At 36.6% G+C, this 18898-nt stretch overlaps 1 long non-coding RNA gene across 1 annotated transcript in view; it reads right to left on the bottom strand.

Annotated features, from left to right (window-relative positions):
* LOC129012514 (uncharacterized) overlaps window positions 1-18898 on the bottom strand; it is a 66591-nt gene that overhangs the window by 21482 nt on the left and 26211 nt on the right. Inside the window, exon 2 of the long non-coding RNA XR_010123703.1 lies at window positions 1242-1495. This is a non-coding gene — a long non-coding RNA (uncharacterized LOC129012514). The remainder of the gene's footprint in view (window positions 1-1241; window positions 1496-18898) is intronic.

Raw genomic sequence — 18898 nt, 5'->3', positions numbered from 1 at the left:
ACTATAATGAAGGATATGTGTCATTATACCTTTGTCAAAACATATTGGTGTATTAATAGAATATACAACACCAAGAGTGAACTCTAATGTCAACTATTGACTTTGGGTGAGAATGATGTACCAAGGTAGGTTCATTGATTGTTAAAAAAAAAAGTACCTCTCTGGTCAGGGATATTGATAGTGTGGGAAATTCTAGGGAGGGAGGGGAATGGGGAGAATATAGGAACTTTCTTTCAGCTTAATTTTGTGTAAACTAAAACTGCTCTAAAAAAAATTGCAACAAAAAACTGTGTGGATTTCTTGTTTATAATCCACTCCATTAGACAAAACCTGTACCCACAAATCTCTTCAAGATAAGTCCTAGAGCCTCCTATAAGGGTGCTGAGGGACAATGCTCTTAAAATTCTCAAAGGACTTTTTCTTTAATAAAGAGGATCTGTAAGGCATGTCATGTCCTTAAGATAATTAGAGGGACTCCTGTCTGTGTGAGGCATGACATTAAATTTCCTGAGGTATTAGAACTAAGATTTTACAATCACTCCCTTGGCTTCATGGTAAACCATGTTTTCATGACAGTACCCTAGATTTGCTCTCCTTCCATAAAGACTTTTCTTAATTTTAGAATTGTGTGCCATCAGGAAAAACCGGAAAAGAGAAAGCTTTATTTTCAAGTCCAAGAAGTTCTGGCTCCTTTATATTTAACAATTATTTCTTTAGCTTACCTCTTGCCTATCATTTCACTATAAGCAGCAAGAAGAAGCCAGACAATCACCATTTTCTGCTTTTCACATTACCACAGGTGATAAGGTGGCCAAACTTCATGTCATTACCTAACAATGATCCTCTTTCCTCCAGCTCCAATGATATTTTTTCACTCTCCTCTAAACCCTCTCTGATAGCCTCCTTGAGGTCCATCAGGCTTCCACAGTCACCTCAAGATCCTCTCACCTTCTGCCCTCTGTCTAGTCCTGTCTAATCCTGTCTAGTCTAGCTTCAGCCACTACCACATTTTAGATTTCTGTTACATGGCACTCACTTCCAGATAACAAAATCTGTTTTTATGATTGCATAACAAGTTTCTCCAAAATTTAGTGGCTTAAAACAACAATATTTATTTTTGTCAGGTATTTGCAATTTGGACAGGGCTCAGTGAGAATAATTCCTTTTTTTGCTCCACTCAGCATTGACTGGGGAAGCTTGAAGGCTGGGGACTAGAATCATCTGAAGGTTCATTCATATACCTGGTGGTTGCTGGGGCTATAAGCTGGAACATCTTCACTGGCCCCTCCATGTGGCCTGAGATTCCTCACAATTTCCAACAAGTCATGAAGTCACAGAGTGTTAATTCTTCAGCCCTCAATTCATTGAAGCAAAGTCCAGTTCAAATTCAAGAGAATAGAAATGGATTTTACCTCTTGATGCAGGGAAGTGGCAAAGTTCTAGAAGATCATCAAGGGCTGGAAATATTGCTGTGGTCATTCCAGAGAAATGCAATCTATAAAACAAATAATGATGTAGCAATCCTAAATAAAGTACAACTAAATAGAACCTAGCAACTTATCAAATGAATGCTACCATATGATGAAGTAGACTATACTCCAGGAATATAAATTACTTCAACACCAGGAACTACAGAAGTATAAATCATTAACTTCATCAATGAATTGGAAAATTGAAAAATATAAACGAGATCATACACAAATGATAGATTTGGAAGAAAAGTATTAGGAACATACATGACAAATGATTAATATCTGTAACATATAAAGAATTCTTACCTTTCACAAGAAAAATACACAAGTCAATAGAAAATTAGGCAATGAATATAAATAGTCAATTTATTCTAAAGCAAGTACAAAAAAGAAAACATGAAAAGACCAAAGATTGGGGGAAAGAACAAGATGGCATAATAGAATCCTGCACCAATCATCCCCCAACAGGAACACCAAATTTAACACCTATTTACACAAAAAAGTACATTCATAAGAAGCAAAAACCAGGTGAGCACTTACAGTACCTGGTTTTCACTTCATACTACTGAAAGGCACCATAAAGGGTATGAAAGACAGTCTTGAATTGCCGGCACCACACCTCCCTCATCCCTGCCCCCATCCTCTAGCAGCAGCTGCATGGCACAGAGAATCTGTGCACTCAAGGAAGGAGGATGCAGCTATTGTGAGACATTGCACTGAACTCAGTGCTACCCTGTCATAGCAGAAAGCAGAACCAGTCTGTACTTGGCTGAAGCCCACCCACAGAGGGAGCACTTGGACCAGCCATAGCCAGAGGGGAATCACGCATTCTCAGAGGTCAGAATTTGAGTTCAGGCAAGCCTCGCCACGGCGGGCTGGAGTAATCTGGGGCTCTAAATAAACCTGAAAGTCAGTCTAGGCTGCAATGACAGCAATTCTTAAGCAAGTCCTACTGCTGAACTGGCCTCAGAGGCAGTGTACTGGGGTGGGTGGGGCATGTGACCGATTGAGACACCAGCCAAGGCAGCAAAGGGAGTGCTTGCACTACTCCCCCAAATCAAGGCTGCATAGCTCACAGCTCTGAAAGAGACTCCTTCTTTTTGGGGAGGGGAGGCGAGGAGAGGGGAGAATAAAGAGGACTTTGTCTTGCATCTAGAATACTAGCTCAGCCACCGTAGGAGAGGGCACAGTGTTAAGGCCCCCTTTCCAGGCCCTAGCTCCCAAATGACATTTCTAGGCACACCCTGGGCCGGAAGGAAACCTGCTGCCTTGAAGGGAAGGAACCCGTTTTGGCAGGACCCATCACCTGCTGACTAAAGAGCACTTGGGCCCTGAATAACCAGCAACAATACCCAGGTAGTATGCCATGGGCCATAGGAGAGACACTGAGATGTGCTGGCTTTAGGTAAGACACAGCACATTCCCAGCTGTGGTGGCTATGGGGACAGACTCCATCTGCTTGAGAAAAGCAGAGAAAAGTAAGGGGAGCTTTGTTGTGCACCTTAGATACCAGGTTGGTACTTCTGGACCTGCCCTGGTCCAGAGGGGATCCCAGCACCCTGAAGGATGAGTCTCAGACCTGGCAACATTCACCTCAAGCTAACTGAAGAGCCCTTGGGCCTTAAGTGAACATCAGTGGAAGCCTGGCAGCACTCCTCATAGGCCTGTGGTGGTGGTGTCCACAGGGTGAGGATCCTCTGCCTGTGGAAAGGGGAGGGAAGAGCGGGAAGGCCTGCATCTCATGATTTGAGTGCCAGCTCAGCAGCAGTACAACAGAACACCAGGTAGATGTCTAAGGTTTTTTACTCCAGTACATGGCTCATGGATGACATCTCTGGACCCACCCGGGGTCTGGGGGAACTTGCCGCCCTGAAGGACAGGACACAAGTCTGTCCCACTTTGCCACCTGCTGACTGTACAGCCCTAGGGCCTTGAGCAAACATAGGTAGTACCCAAGTAGTGGTTATTGCAGGCCTTGGGCAAGACTTCATGCTGTGCTGACTTCAGGTCTGACCCAGTGCAGTCCCAGTGGTGGTGGTCACAGGGGTGCTTGTGTCACCCCCATCCCCAGCCACAGGTGGTTCATCGCAGAGACAGAAACTACTTTTGTTTGGGAGAAAATAAAGGAAGAGAACAAGAGTCTCTGCCTGGTAATCTAGAGAAATGTCCTGGATCTTAACCAAGACCAGCAAGGTAGTACCTACACAAGGCTACAAGAACCACAGCATTAGTGGCCTTGGGGTGCCCCCTAATGGAGATACAGCTTACATCACCACACCCAAGTCATTTTGAATACCTGGAAAGCCTTCCCAAGCAAGACAAGCACAAATAAGCCCAGACTGCAAGGAGTATAGTAAACACCTAACTCTTCAATGCCTGACGAACATCTACAATCAACACCACCACCCATGGAAAACATGACCTCAGCAAACAAACTAAATAAGGTGCCAGACATCAATCCTGGAGAAACACAAATATGAAACCTTTCAGAAAAAAAATTCAAAATAGCTGTGCTGAAGAAACTCAAAGAAATTCAAGATAACACAGAGAAAGAATTCAGAATTATATCAGATAAACTTAACAAACAGATTTAAATAATTAAAAAGAATCAAGCCAAAGTACTGGAGGTAAAAAATCCAACTGACATATTGAATAATGTATCACAGTCTTTTAATAGCAAAATTGATCAAGCAGAACAAAGAATCAGTGAGATTGAAGATAGGCTATTTGAAAACACACAGAGGAGACAAAAGAATAAAAAAAATAAAGCATGCTTACAATATCTAGAAAACAGCTTCAAAAGGGCAAATCTAAAAGTTGCTGGTCTTAAAGAGGAGGTAGAGAAAGAGATTGAGGTAGACACTTTATTGAAAGGGATAATAACAGAGAACTTCCCAAGCCTAGGGGAAAATATCAATATCCAAGTATGAGAAGATTATAGAAGACCAAGCAGATTTAACCCAAAGAATGCTACCTCAACGCAGTTAATAATCAAACTTTCAAAGGCCAAAGATTAAAAAAAAAAAAAAAAAAGAGCCTAAAAGCAGCAAGAGAAAAGAAACAAATAACATACAATGGAGCTCCAATACATTTGGCAGCAGACTTTCCAGTGGAAACCCTATTGGCTAGCAGAGAGTGGCATGATGTATTCAAAGTGCTGAAGGAAAAAAAAAAATTTATCCTAGAATAGTATATCCAGGAAAATATCCTTCAACACAAAGGAGAAATATTTTCCGAGACAAACAAAAGCTGAAGGACTTCATCAAAACCAGAACTGTCCTACAAAAAAAAGGTTAAAGGGAATACTTCAATTAAAAAGAAAAGGATATTAATGAGCAATAAGAAATCATCTGAAGGGACAAAACTTACTGGTAAGAGTAAGTACATAGAAAAAAACACAGAATATTATAACACTGTAACTGTGGTATGTAAATTATTCTTATCTTAAGTAGAAACACTAAAAGATAAACCAATCAAAAACGATAGCTACAACTTTTCAAGACAGACACTACAATAAGATATAAATAAAAACAACAAAAAGTTAAGAAGTGAGAGACAAAGTTAAGGTGTAGAGTTTTTATTAGTTTTCTTTTTGCTTATTTGTTTATGCAAACAGTGATAAGTTGTTATCAGCTTAAAATAATGGTTTATAAGATAGTATTTGCAAGTCTCATGGTAACCTCAAATCAAAAAACATACAACAGATATACAAAAAATAAAAGACAAAAAATTAAATCATACCACCAGAGAAAATCACCTTCAATAAAACAAAGACAGGAAGGAAGGAAAGAAGGAAGACCGCAAAACGACCAGAGAATAAATAACAAAATAGCAAGAATAAGAATGTATCAGAGTCTTTTAATATTATTATCAATAATAATATTGAATGTAAATGGACTAATATCTCCAATCAAAAGACAGTGGCTGAATGGATGAAAAAACAAGACCATGACCTGTTGCCTACAAGAAACACACTTCACCTATAAAGACACACATAGACAGAAAATGAAGAGATGGGAAAAATATTCCATGCCAATAGAAGGCAAAAAAGAACAGGAGTAGCTATACCTATATCAGACAAAATAGATTTCAAGACAAAAACTATAAGAAAAGACAAGGAAGGTCATTATATAATGATAAAGAGGTCAATTCAGCAAGAGGACATAACAACTGCAAATATATATGCATCCAACACTGGAGCACCCAGATATATAAAGCAAATGTTATTAGGGCTAAAGAGAGAAATAGGCCCCAATACAAAAATACGTGGAGATTTCAATACCCCACTTTCAGCATAAGACAGATCTTCTAGACCAAAAAAAAAAATCAACAAGACTTCATCTGCACCACAGAACAAATGAACCTCATAGATATTCACAAAACATTTCATCCACAGGCTGAAGAATACACATTCTTTTCCTCAGCACATGGATCATTCTCAAGAACAGATCATATGTTAAGTCACAAAACAAATCTTAAAACATTCAAAAAACTGAAATAATATCAAGCATCTTTTCTGACCACAATAAAATAAAACTAGAAATCAACAACAAGAGGAATTTTGGAAACTATACAAACACATGCAAATTAAACAACATGCTCCTGAATGACCAGTGTGTCAATGAAGAAATTAAGAAGGAAATTGAGAAATTTCTTGAAACAAATGATAATAGAAACAACATACCAAAACCTATGGGATATACCAAAAGCAGTACTAAGAGGGAAGGTTAGAGTTACAAGTGCCTACATCAGAAAAGAAGAAAGACTTCAAATAAACAACCTAATGATGCATTTAAAGAACTAGAGAAACAAACACAAACCAACCCTGAAATTAGTAGAAGAAATAATAAAGATCACAGCAGAAATAAATGAAATTGAAATAAAAAAAATAAAAGATTAATGAAGCAAAGAGTTGGTTTTTAGAAAAGTTAAACAAAATTGGGAAATCTTTAGCCAAGCTAAAAAAAAAAAAAAAAAAAAAAAAAAACAGAGAGAGATGACCCAAATAAATGAAATCACAGCTGAAAAAGGAGCTGTTACAACTGATACCACAGAAATTCAAAGAATCACTTGTGGTTATTATGACCAACCATATGAAAATAAGATGGAAAATCTCGAAAAAAAATGGATAAATTCTTAGATACATACAATCTAACCAAGATTGAACCATAAAGAAATCCACAATCTGAAGAGACTAATAATAAGTAATGAGATTGAAGTTGTAATAAAATTCTCCTAGTAAAGAAAAGCCTAGAATCTGATGGCTTCACTGATGAATTCCACCAAACATCTAAAGAGGCACTAGTATCAATCCTACTCAAACTATTCCAAAAAAACAGAATAGAAAAGGGTACTGCCAAATTCATTCTAAGAGGACAGGATTACCCCAATACCAAAACCAGACAAAGACACAGCAAAAAAAGAAAACTACAAACCAATATCACTGATTAACAGTAACACAAAAATCCTCAACAAATACTAGAAAACTGAATTCAACAGCATGTAAAAAAGATAATTCATCATGACCAAGTGAGATTTATCACAGGCATAAAACAAGAACAAGGACCAAGAGTGGTTCAACACACCCAAACCCAAATTAATCAATGTGTTACATCATATCAACAGAATAAAGGACAAAAACCATATGATCATTTCCATTGATGCTGAAAAAGCATTTGATAAAATTAAACATCCCTTCATGATAAAAACCCTCAAAAAACTGGGTATAGAGGAAAAATGCCCCAACATATTAAGAGCCATATGTGACAGACCCACAGCTAGTATCATACTGAAAAAAAAAACTGAAAGCCCTTCCTCTAAGATCTGGAACATGACAGGGACGCCCACTTTCACCACTGTTATTCAACGTAGTACTGGAAGTCCTAGCTGGAGCAATCAGGCAAGAGAAAGAAATAAAGGGCATCCAAATGGAAAGGAAGAAGTCAAATTATTCATGTTTTCAGATAATATGATCTCATATTTGGAAAAACCCAAAAGCTCCACCAAAAAAACTATTAGAAATTATAAATAAATTCAGAAAGTTGCAGGATGCAAACATAAAAATTAGTAGCTTTTTTATGTGTCAATAGAAAACAATCTGAAAAAGAAATCAATACCATTTAAAATAGCTACAAATAAAATAAAATACTTACGAATTAGCCAAAGTGAAAGATCTCTACAATTAAAACTATAAAATGTTGATGCAAGAAATTGAAAAGGACACCAAAAAATAAAGATATTCCATGTTCATAGACGAATCAATATTGTTAAAATGTCCATACTACTCAAAGCAATCTACAGATTCAATGTAATCCCTATCAAAATGCCAATGACATTCTTCACAGAAATATAAAAAACAATTCCAAATTTATTTGGAATCACAAAAGACCCAGAGTAGCCAAAGCTATCCTGAACAAAAAAAAACAAGCTGGAGAAATCAAATTATCTGACTTCAAATTATACTAGAGCTACAGTAATCAAAACATCATGGTACTGGCATGAAAACAGATACACAGAACAGTGGATCAGAATACAGAATGCAGAAATAAATCCATACATCTACAGTGAACTCACTTTTGACAAAGGTGCCAAGAATATACACTGGGGAAAGGACAGTCTCTTCAGTAAATGGTGCTGGGAAAACATATGGATATCCATATGCAGAAAAATAAAACTAGACCCCTATCTCTCACCATACACAAAAATCAAATCAAAATGGATTAAAGATTTAAATCTAAGACTTCAAACTTTGAAACTCCTACAAGAAAACACTGAAGAAACTCTCCAGGACATTGGAATGAACAAAAATTTCTTGAGTAATACACCAAAGGCACAGGCAAGCAAAGCAAAAATGAAAAAATGAGATCACATCAAGTCAAAAAGCTTCTGCACAGCAAAGGAAATGAAGAGACAACCCACAGAATGGGAGAAAATATTTGCAAACTACCTATCTGACAATGGATTAATAGCCAGAATATATAAGAAGCTCAAACAGCTCTATAGAAAAAAAATCTAATACTCTGGTTAAAAAATGAGCAAAAGATCTGAATAGACATTCTCAAAAGAAGATATACAAATGTTAAACAGGAAAAAGTGTTCAACAGCACTGATCATCAGAGAGCTGCAAATCATAACTACAATGAGATATCATTTCACACCAGTTAAAATGGCTCTTATTCAAAAGACAGGTAATAACAAATGCTGGCGAGGGTGTGGAGAAAAGGGAACCCTTATATACTGTTGGTAGCAATGTAAATTAGTACAACCACTATGGAGAACGGTTTGAAGGTTTGTTGAAAAACTAAAAATAGAGTTACCATATAATCCAGCAATCCCACTGCTAGGTTTATACCCAAAATAAAGGAAAACAGTATATTGAAGATATATCTGAACTCCCATGTTTATTGCAGTACTAGTCACCATAGCCAAAATTTGGAAGCATCCATCAACAGACAAATAGATAAAGAAAATGTGGTACATACACACAATGGAATACTATTCAGTCATACAAAAGAATGAGATCCTGTCATTTGCAACCACTTGGATGGAACTGGAGGTCATCACGTAAAGTGAAATAAGACAGGTACAGAAAGACAAACATTGCATGTTTTCACTTATCTGTGGGACCTAAAAATTAAAATAACTGAACTCATGGAGCTAGAGAGTAGAATGATGGTCACTAGAGGTTAGGAAGCATAGTGAGGAGGTATGGGGGAGAAATGGGTACAAAATATAGAAAGAATGAATAAGACCTACAATTTCCTAGCACAACAGGGTGACTATAGTAAAAAAAAAATAACGTAATTGTACATTTTAAAGTAACTAAAAGCACATAATTGGATTGTTTGAAACACAAAGGGAAAATGCTTGAGATGCTTGATACCCCGTTTACCCTGCTGAGATTATTACACCTTGCATGCCTGTATCAAAATATCTCATGTAACCTATAAATATATATAACTATTATGTAGCCACAAGAATTAAAAAGTGTAAAATGAAAAAAAAAAACACCAACGAGTCCTTCTTCCAATTTAAACCTCTTAAAATATAAAAAGATTTATGTTAGGAATTTGAACTTTTATCATAAGGTATGTAATTTACTACATTAACTTTAGTAAATGGATGTATTATATTAAAGTAAATATCTGTGTGAATTGTGAAAAAAAGAAAAAAAGAAATTCAACTCACTGATAAGAGAAATACAAAATAAAGCAATGAGAAATCCCTTTATACCTGTCAGATTGGTAAAAATTAAAAAGACCTATAAAACCTAAAATGGTGGGAAATGCGTAAGACGGTTCTCATACATTGCTAGTGATAATGTGAAGTATTACAGAATTTTTGGAAAGCAATCTTGCAATCTATTAAAAATTAAATTACGGCCGAGCGTAGTGGCTCACGCCTGTAATCCCAGCACTTTGGGAGGCTGAGGCGGGCAGATCACGAGGTCAGGAGATTGAGACCATCCTGACCAACATGATGAAACCTCGTCTCTACTAACATATAAAAAAAAAAAAAATTAGCCGGCATGGTGACGCGCGCCTGTAGTCCCATCTACTTGGGAGGCTGAGGCAGGGGAATCACTTGAACCCGGGAGGCAGAGGTTGCTGTGAGCCGAGATTGTGTCACTGCCCTCCAGCCTGGCGACAGAGCAAAACTCCATCTCAAAAAATTAATTAATTAATTAATTACAGATACATTCCTATCTAACACCCCCTTCCTAGAAATCTATACAACTGAAATACAAGCCCCAGCATTTGGGGACATACATACAAGAAAGAAGAATTGGTGATTTTAAAGCCTACATAATATTACCTATACCAGGGGAATTTAAATTTAAATTTTAAAGCCTACATGATATTCCCTACACCAGGTGATTTTAAAGCCTACATAATATTCCCTGCACCAGCCTATACCAGGGAATATTAGGTAGCCTTTAAAAACAATGAACCAGAGCTAAACCATACCTTGGCAGGATTTAATGAAATATTGTTGAAAAAAAAAGCAAGATGCAGAAAGGTACACAGAAATAATTTTATTTTTGTAAAAACAATAACAACCACTGTACTGTAAATGAAGTTTACAGAGTCTGTTTTAACCACCACACATATCACCTTTCACTCTCATTATGACTGTATATGCATAAAGAAAAATAGGGAAAGACACACTCTGGTTGTTAATATGGATTACGAAGTGAGGAGAGAAAGGGCAGAAGAAAGGAAAGGAAAAAAGAAGAGATGAGGAAAATGGAGGGGAAATTTTGCTCTGAAAAATAAACATGAAAGATATGATCAAGTTAATGCATTATATAAAAATAAAGATGGTTATATTTATTTTAAAAGTAATTAAAAATAAAGACATACTCAATTTTCAGTGATGGGAAATTTTATTATCCTGGTGAAGAAACTTCACTGAGGGAAAAATTTTATTATTTCTATGATATATATAGCAAGTAAGTACCTCTATATACTTGCCAAGACTTCCTGAATACAGCTTTTGAAAATAACAATGTCTAACTTTTACATATCAAATAGATAGCTAGGACTATTAATATCTATTAACTGTTACATACCAAATGCATAGCTAGGACCATTAATGCCTATAAATTAGAAAGGATACAAAGAAGGTATATGGAAGTCTTAAAAGGAGGTCTCAAAAGTCCATATGCAAATGAATGGGCTTACAATCTGTTCCTTATTAAAATAATGACCAGCCTCTAGTACTGATTATGGGAGAAAGGGAAAAGAATTACAGTTTTATGGTGTTCCTGTTTGCCTGTTAGTTTAGCACATTCTGTATTAATATTAAGGTTTTGTTAACAAAATACCTGTAATTGATTATATTTGTATACTGAAAATCTCAAATGACTCTTTAAAATACTCACTGATGACTACTTGTTTTACATTAACATCATTATCAAGTTATGTTGATAATATTCCTCACCATTTTAAAGAAAAGCAAACTTGGAGAGATTACTTGAACTTCTAAAAATAAAATACATATTTTAATGTTGTTCCGTAACCTGAATCTTGCTCATCTGACTTCAGATACTCTTTGCACCACATGAAGTTGGTAGTATTGTTACAGATGATTGCATAATACAGTTAATGTGTGTTATATAAAAATGAGGGGAAAATTATTAATTTTGTATGTAAATTGTCCTTTTCTTGTTTCAGTTACTCATTACCATATAAAACCACCCCAAATTTAAAACATAAAGCAACCACCATTTCACTGTGGGTCTCACAGATTCTGTGAGTCAGGAATTCGGAAAGGGTACAGCAGATTGGCTTATCTCTGTTCCACAATGTCTGGGGCCTCAGGTGGGAACACTTGAAGGCTGAAAGTGACTCAAGAGCTGGGAGCTGAAATCACCTAGAAGTTCATTCATTCATATGAATGGTGGTTGATGTAGCTGTAAGCTGGGCTCTCAGCTGGGACTGTCAGTATTAATACCTACACATGGCCTCTCCATGGACTTGTTCACATAATGGTGTCTAAGTTCTACAAACCATGTATCCAAGAAGAGAAGCTATATCATCATTTATGATATAGTCTTGGAAATCACATAGTGCCACTTCTGCCATAGTCACACTCCCACCCAGATTCAAGGAGAGAGAACAGAGACGCTACCTCTCAGTATAAAAATGCTACCTCTCAATATAAAAAGTTCAAAGTTATACTGTAAGAAAACCCAGTGGAATAGGAGTTATGGTTGTGCTCATTTTTGGAAAACACAATCCACGATACTTGTTAATTAAAGATAGTAACTAGCATGCTAAGTACACAGTATCAAGTAAGACATATTGCCTTAATACTAAATAATACTTGATTAGAGAACAATTTTTAAAATCAATAATTCATAAACAGCAATAAAAGACAAACCACATTATCATATTATTAGCTGATGAAAACATGTCAAATAAAATTCAGCAGTTATTCCTAATAAAAACTTTAAGAAATATAGGCCTAAAAGAAAACTATATAAATATGATAGTCTAGTCACCACAGCCTACAACAAATATACTAAACAATAAAACGCTAAGTCATTTCGATTAATGTCAGGAACCAAATAAGAGAGTTCCACCACACAGGGATTTTGTCCTTTTTGTTCAATATTGAATCTCTAGCACCAATAAAGCACTTGACACACAAAAAGGTGCTCAAGAAATTTTTGCAGAATAAATTGTTTTAAAAATATGAAAAAAGGGGACAAAGGTAACAAAAAAAGCATGATAAAGAGAAATTAGACCAAAAATGAAGTAATTTATATGGACACCGAAAAGGAAATTAATGATTACATGATTATATTATTTAGAAAATATACCAATGAAAGCATCCTGACCAGCAACGGAACAAAGCTGGACGGAGAATAACTTTGACGAGTTGAGAGAAGAAGGCTTCAGATGATCAAACTACTCCGAGCTACAGGAGGAAATTCAAACCAAACGCAAAGAAGCTGAAAACTTTGAAAAAACTTTAGACGAATGTATAACTAGAATAACCAATACAGAGAAGTGCTTAAAGGAGCTGATGGAGCCAAAAGCCAAGGCTCAAGAACTACGTGAAGAATGCAGAAGCCTCAGGAGCCGATGCAATCAACTGTAAGAAAGGGTGTCAGGGATAGAAGATCAAATGAATGAAATGAAGCGAGAAGGGAAGTTTGGAGAAAAAAGAATTAAAAAAATGAACAAAGCCTCCAAGAAATACGGGACTATGTGAAAAGACCAAATCTACGTCTGATTGGTGTACCTGAAAGTGATGTGGAGAATGGAACCAAGTTGGAAAACACTATGCAGGATATTACCCAGGAGAACTTCCCCAATCTAGCAAGGCAGGCCAACATTCAGATTCAGGAAATACAGAGAACACCACAAAGATACTCCTCAAGAAGAGCAACTCCAAGACACATAATTGTCAGATTCACCAAAGTTGAAATGAAGGAAAAAATGTTAAGGACAGCCAGAGAGAAAGGTCGGGTTACCCTCAAAGAGAAGCCCATCAGACTAACAGCGGATCTCTCGGCAGAAACTCTACAAGCCAGAAGAGAGTGGGGGCCAATATTCAACATTCTTAAATAAAAGAATTTTCAGCCCAGAATTTCATATCCAGCCAAACTAAGCTTCATAAGTGAAGGAGAAATAAAATACTTTACAGACAAGCAAATGCTGAGAGATTTTGTCACCACCAGGCCTGCCCTAAAAGAAAGCCTGAAGGAAGCACTAAACATGGAAAGGCACAACCAGTACCAGGCGCTGCACAATCATGCTAAAATGTAAAGAACATCGAGACTAGGAAGAAACTGCATCAACTAACGAGCAAAATAACCAGCTAACATCATAATGACAGGATCAAATTCACACATAACAATATTAACTTTAAATGTAAATGGACTAAATGCTCCAATTAAAAGACACAGACTGGCAAACTGGATAAAGAGTCAAGACCCATCAGTGTGCTGTATTCAGGAAACCCATCTCACGTGCAGAGACACACATAGGCTCAAAATAAAAGGATGGAGGACGATCTACCAAGCAAATGGAAAACAAAAAAAGGCAGGGGTTGCAATCCTAGTCCCCGATAAAACAGACTTTAAACCAACAAAGATCAAAAGAGACAAAGAAGGCCATTACATAATGGTAAAGGGATCAATTCAACAAGAAGAGCTAACTATCCTAAATATATATGCACCCAATACAGGAGCACCCAGATTCATAAAGCAAGTCCTGAGTGACCTACAAAGAGACTTAGACTCCCACACAATAATAATGGGAGACTTTAACACCCCACTGTCAACATTAGACAGATCAACGAGACAGAAAGTTAACAAGGATACCCAGGAATTGAACTCAGCTCTGCACCAAGCAGACCTAATAGACATCTACAGAACTCTCCACCCCAAATCAACAGAATATACATTTTTTTCAGCACCACACCACACCTATTCCAAAATTGATCACATAGTTGGAAGTAAAGCTCTCCTCAGCAAATGTAAAAGAACAGAAATTATAACAAACTGTCTCTCAGACCACAGTGCAATCAAACTAGAACTCAGGATTAAGAAACTCACTCAAAACCACTCAACTACATGGAAACTGAACAACCTGCTCCTGAATGACTATTGGGTACACAACGAAATGAAGGCAGAAATAAAGATGTTCTTTGAAACCAACGAGAACAAAGACACAACATACCAGAATCTCTGGGACACATTCAAAGCAGTGTGTAGAGGGAAATTTATAGCACTAAATGCCCACAAGAGAAAGCAGGAAAGATCCAAAATTGACACCCTAACATCACAATTAAAAGAACTAGAAAAGCAAGAGCAAACACATTCAAAAGCTAGCAGAAGGCAAGAAATAATTAAAATCAGAGCAGAACAGAAGGAAATAGAGACCAAAAAAACCCTTCAAAAAATTAATGAATCCAGGAGCTGGTTTTTTGAAAGGATCAACAAAGTTGATAGACTGCTAGCAAGACTAATAAAAAAAGAGAGAAGAATCAAACAGATGCAATAAAAAATGATAAAGCGGATATCACCACCGATCCCACAGAAATACAAACTACCATCAGAGAATACTACAAACACCTCCATGCAAATAAACTAGAAAATATAGAAGAAATGGATAAATTCCTCGACATATACACTCTCCCAAGACCAAACCAGGAAGAAGTTGAATCTCTGAATAGACCAATAACAGGATCTGAAACTGTGGCAATAATCAATAGCTTACCAACCAAAAAAGTCCAGGACCAGATGGATTCACAGCCGAACTCTACCAGAGGTACAAGGAGGAACTGGTACCATTCCTTCTGAAACTATTCCAATCAATAGAAAAAGAGGGAATCCTCCCTAATTCATTTTATGAGGCCAGCATCATCCTGATACCAAAGCCGGGCAGAGACACAATCAAAAAAGAGAATTTTAGACCAATATCCCTGATGAACATTGATGCAAAAATCCTCAATAAAATACTGGCAAAAAGAATCCAGCAGCACATCAAAAAGCTTATCCACCATGATCAAGTGGGCTTCATCCCTGGGATGCAAGGCTGGTTCAATATATGCAAATCAATAAATGTAATCCAGCATATAAACAGAACCAAAGACAAAAACCACATGATTATCTCAATAGATGCAGAAAAGGCCTTTGACAAAATTCAACAACCCTTCATGCTAAAAACTCTCAATAAATTAGGTATTGACGGGACGTATCTCAAAATAATAAGAGCTATCTATGACAAACCCACAGCCAATATCATACTGAATGGGCAAAAACTGGAAGCATTCCCTTTGAAAACTGGCACAAGACAGGGATGCCCTCTCTCACCACTCCTATTCAACATAGTGTTGGAAGTTCTGGCCAGGGCAATTAGGCAGGAGAAGGAAATAAAGGGTATTCAATTAGGAAAAGAGGAAGTCAAATTGTCCTTGTTTGCAGACAACATGATTGTATATCTAGAAAACCCCATTGTCTCAGCCCAAAATCTCCTTAAGCTGATAAGCAACTTCAGCAAAGTCTCAGGATACAAAATCAATGTGCAAAAATCACAAGCATTCTTATACACCAATAACAGACAAACAGAGAGCCAAATCATGAGTGAACTCCCATTCACAATTGCTTCAAAGAGAATAAAATACCTAGGAATCCAACTTATAAGGGACATGAAGGACCTCTTCAAGGAGAACTACAAACCACTGCTCAAGGAAATAAAAGAGGATACAAACAAATGGAAGAACATTCCATGCTAACGGGCAGGAAGAATCAATATCGTGAAAATGGCCATACTGCCCAAGGTAATTTATAGATTCAATGACATCCCCATCAAGCTACCAATGACTTCCTTCACAGAATTGGAAAAAACTACTTTAAAGTTCATATGGAACCAAAAAAGAGCCCACATCGCCAAGTCAATCCTAAGCCAAAAGAACAAAGCTGGAGGCATCACACCACCTGACTTCAAACTATACTACAAGGCTACAGTAACCAAAACAGCATGGTAGTAACAAAACAGAGATATAGATCAATGGAACAGAACAGTGCCCTCAGAAATAACATCGCGTATCTACAACTATCTGATCTTTGACAAACCTGACAAAAACAAGCAATGGGGAAAGGATTCCCTATTTAATAAATGGTGCTGGGAAAACTGGCTAGCCATATGTAGAAAGCTGAAACTGGATCCCTTCCTTACACCTTATACAAAAATTAATTCAAGATGGATTAAAGACTTAAATGTTAGACCTAAAACCATAAAAACCCTAGAAGAAAACCTAGGCAGTACCATTCAGGACATAGGCATGGGCAAGGACTTCATGTCTAAAACACCAAAAGCAATGGCAACAAAAGCCAAAATTGACAAATGGGATCTAATTAAACTAAAGAGCTTCTGCACAGCAAAAGAAACTACCATCAGAGTGAACAGGAAACCTACAGAATGGGAGAAAATTTTCGCAAACTACTCATCTGACAAAGGGCTAATATCCAGAATCTACAATGAACTCAAACAAATTTACAAGAAAAAAACAAACAACCCCATCAAAAAGTGGGCAAAGGATATGAACAGACACTTCTCAGAAGAAGACATTTATGCAGCCAACAGACACATGAAAAAATGCTCATCATCACTGGCCATCAGAGAAATGCAAATCAAAACCACAATGAGATACCATCTCACACCAGTTAGAATGGCAATCATTAAAAAGTCAGGAAAGAACAGGTGCTGGAGAGGATGTGGAGAAATAGGAACACTTTTACACTGTTGGTGGGACTGTAAACTAGTTCAACCCTTGTGGAAGTCAGTGTGGCGATTCCTCAGGGATCTAGAACTAGAAATACCATTTGACCCAGCCATCCCATTACTGGGTATATACCCAAAGGACTACAAATCATGCTGTTATAAAGACACATGCACATGTATGTTTATTGTGGCACTATTCACAATAGCAAAGACTTGGAACCAACCCAAATGTCCATCAATGATAGACTGGATTAAGAAAATGTGGCACATATACACCATGGAATACTATGCAGCCATAAAAAATGATGAGTTCATGTCCTTTATAGGGACATAGATGAAATTGGAAATCATCATTCTCAGTAAACTATCACAAGGACAAAAAACCAAACACCGCATGTTCTCACTCATAGACAGGAATTGAACAATGAGAACACATGGACACAGGAAGGGGAACATCACACTCTGGGGACTGCTGTGGGGTGGGGGGAGAGGGGAGGGATAGCATTAGGAGATATACCTAATGCTAAATGACGAGTTAATGGGTGCAGCACACCAGCATGGCACATGTATACATATGTAACTAACCTGCACATTGTGCACATGTACCCTAAAACTTAAAGTATAATAATAATAATAATAATAATAATTTTGTAAGATGACTACAGTAAAGTTAAATTTAGAAAAATCAAGAACTTTTTTGTACTTGGAACCAGTAACCAAAAGAAGAAAAGGTGAAAATTTTTCCTCTTACGATAACAGCTAAAACTATAATAGGTGTACAGTAGTAATAAATGTAAACAAGGAAAACACAGAACCTATATGAAGAAAACAAAATCTTAACCTACATGAAGAAAACAAAACCTTATAATGTTATAACAGTTATTGTTATTTAGCCACGGAACACTGGAAAGACATAAATTGTAAAATTCATGTCAAAATTTATATGAATTCTCAAAATTCATATAAATTGAATGTAGTATTTTGTTTGTTTAATAAAATTATGTTAAAATTCACATGAAAGAAAAAATGCCTGAGAGTACTCCCAAAAAGTATAAAATATAAGAAGGGTAAAGAGGGACAAACCTAATCAGACACATATAATAAAGCCTCTGCAATCAAATCAATAGGAAAAGTGGCTTGGGATTGAGCAAACAGACCATTGAAAGAGTAGCGAATACAAAAATAGATACCAGTATACAGGAGAATTTTATATATAAAAATTCATTGGGAAAAATAGCGTAATAAATGAGGCTGGTTATACATATGGAAGAAAAGAATGGTTAATTTGATAGTGTTTGTTATCTATATGGAAAAAAAATACTGGATTGTGATATCAAACTATGTTCCAAAATTCCAGCTGGATTAAAGATTTAAATATAAAAAATTTTGGAACAATACACCCTAAATTTTTTCCACACAAGGGAGTTAGTTAAGAACATTTGAGATGGATTTAAATACCATCTATATGTTGACAACAAATTATACATTCATACTTTTTATCTCCAGCCCAGGTTTCTCCCCTGAACTTCAGACTTCCATATTAACTACCTACTTGATAGTTCTGTTTGGAAATTTAATAGCAACAAGACTTATCATTTTACATTGTAAATCACAATGTTTTATTTCCCTGCTCAAAACCCTCCAATGTCTATCATCCCCAGGAAAGCAAAAAAAAAAAAAAAAAAA

This window comes from Pongo pygmaeus, chromosome 15 (genome assembly GCF_028885625.2).
Source record: "Pongo pygmaeus isolate AG05252 chromosome 15, NHGRI_mPonPyg2-v2.0_pri, whole genome shotgun sequence".
In the NCBI taxonomy this organism is placed as follows: Eukaryota; Metazoa; Chordata; class Mammalia; order Primates; family Hominidae; genus Pongo; species Pongo pygmaeus.
Note: the sequence above shows the minus strand (reverse complement) of the source record. Positions and strands in the feature narration are given on the sequence as shown.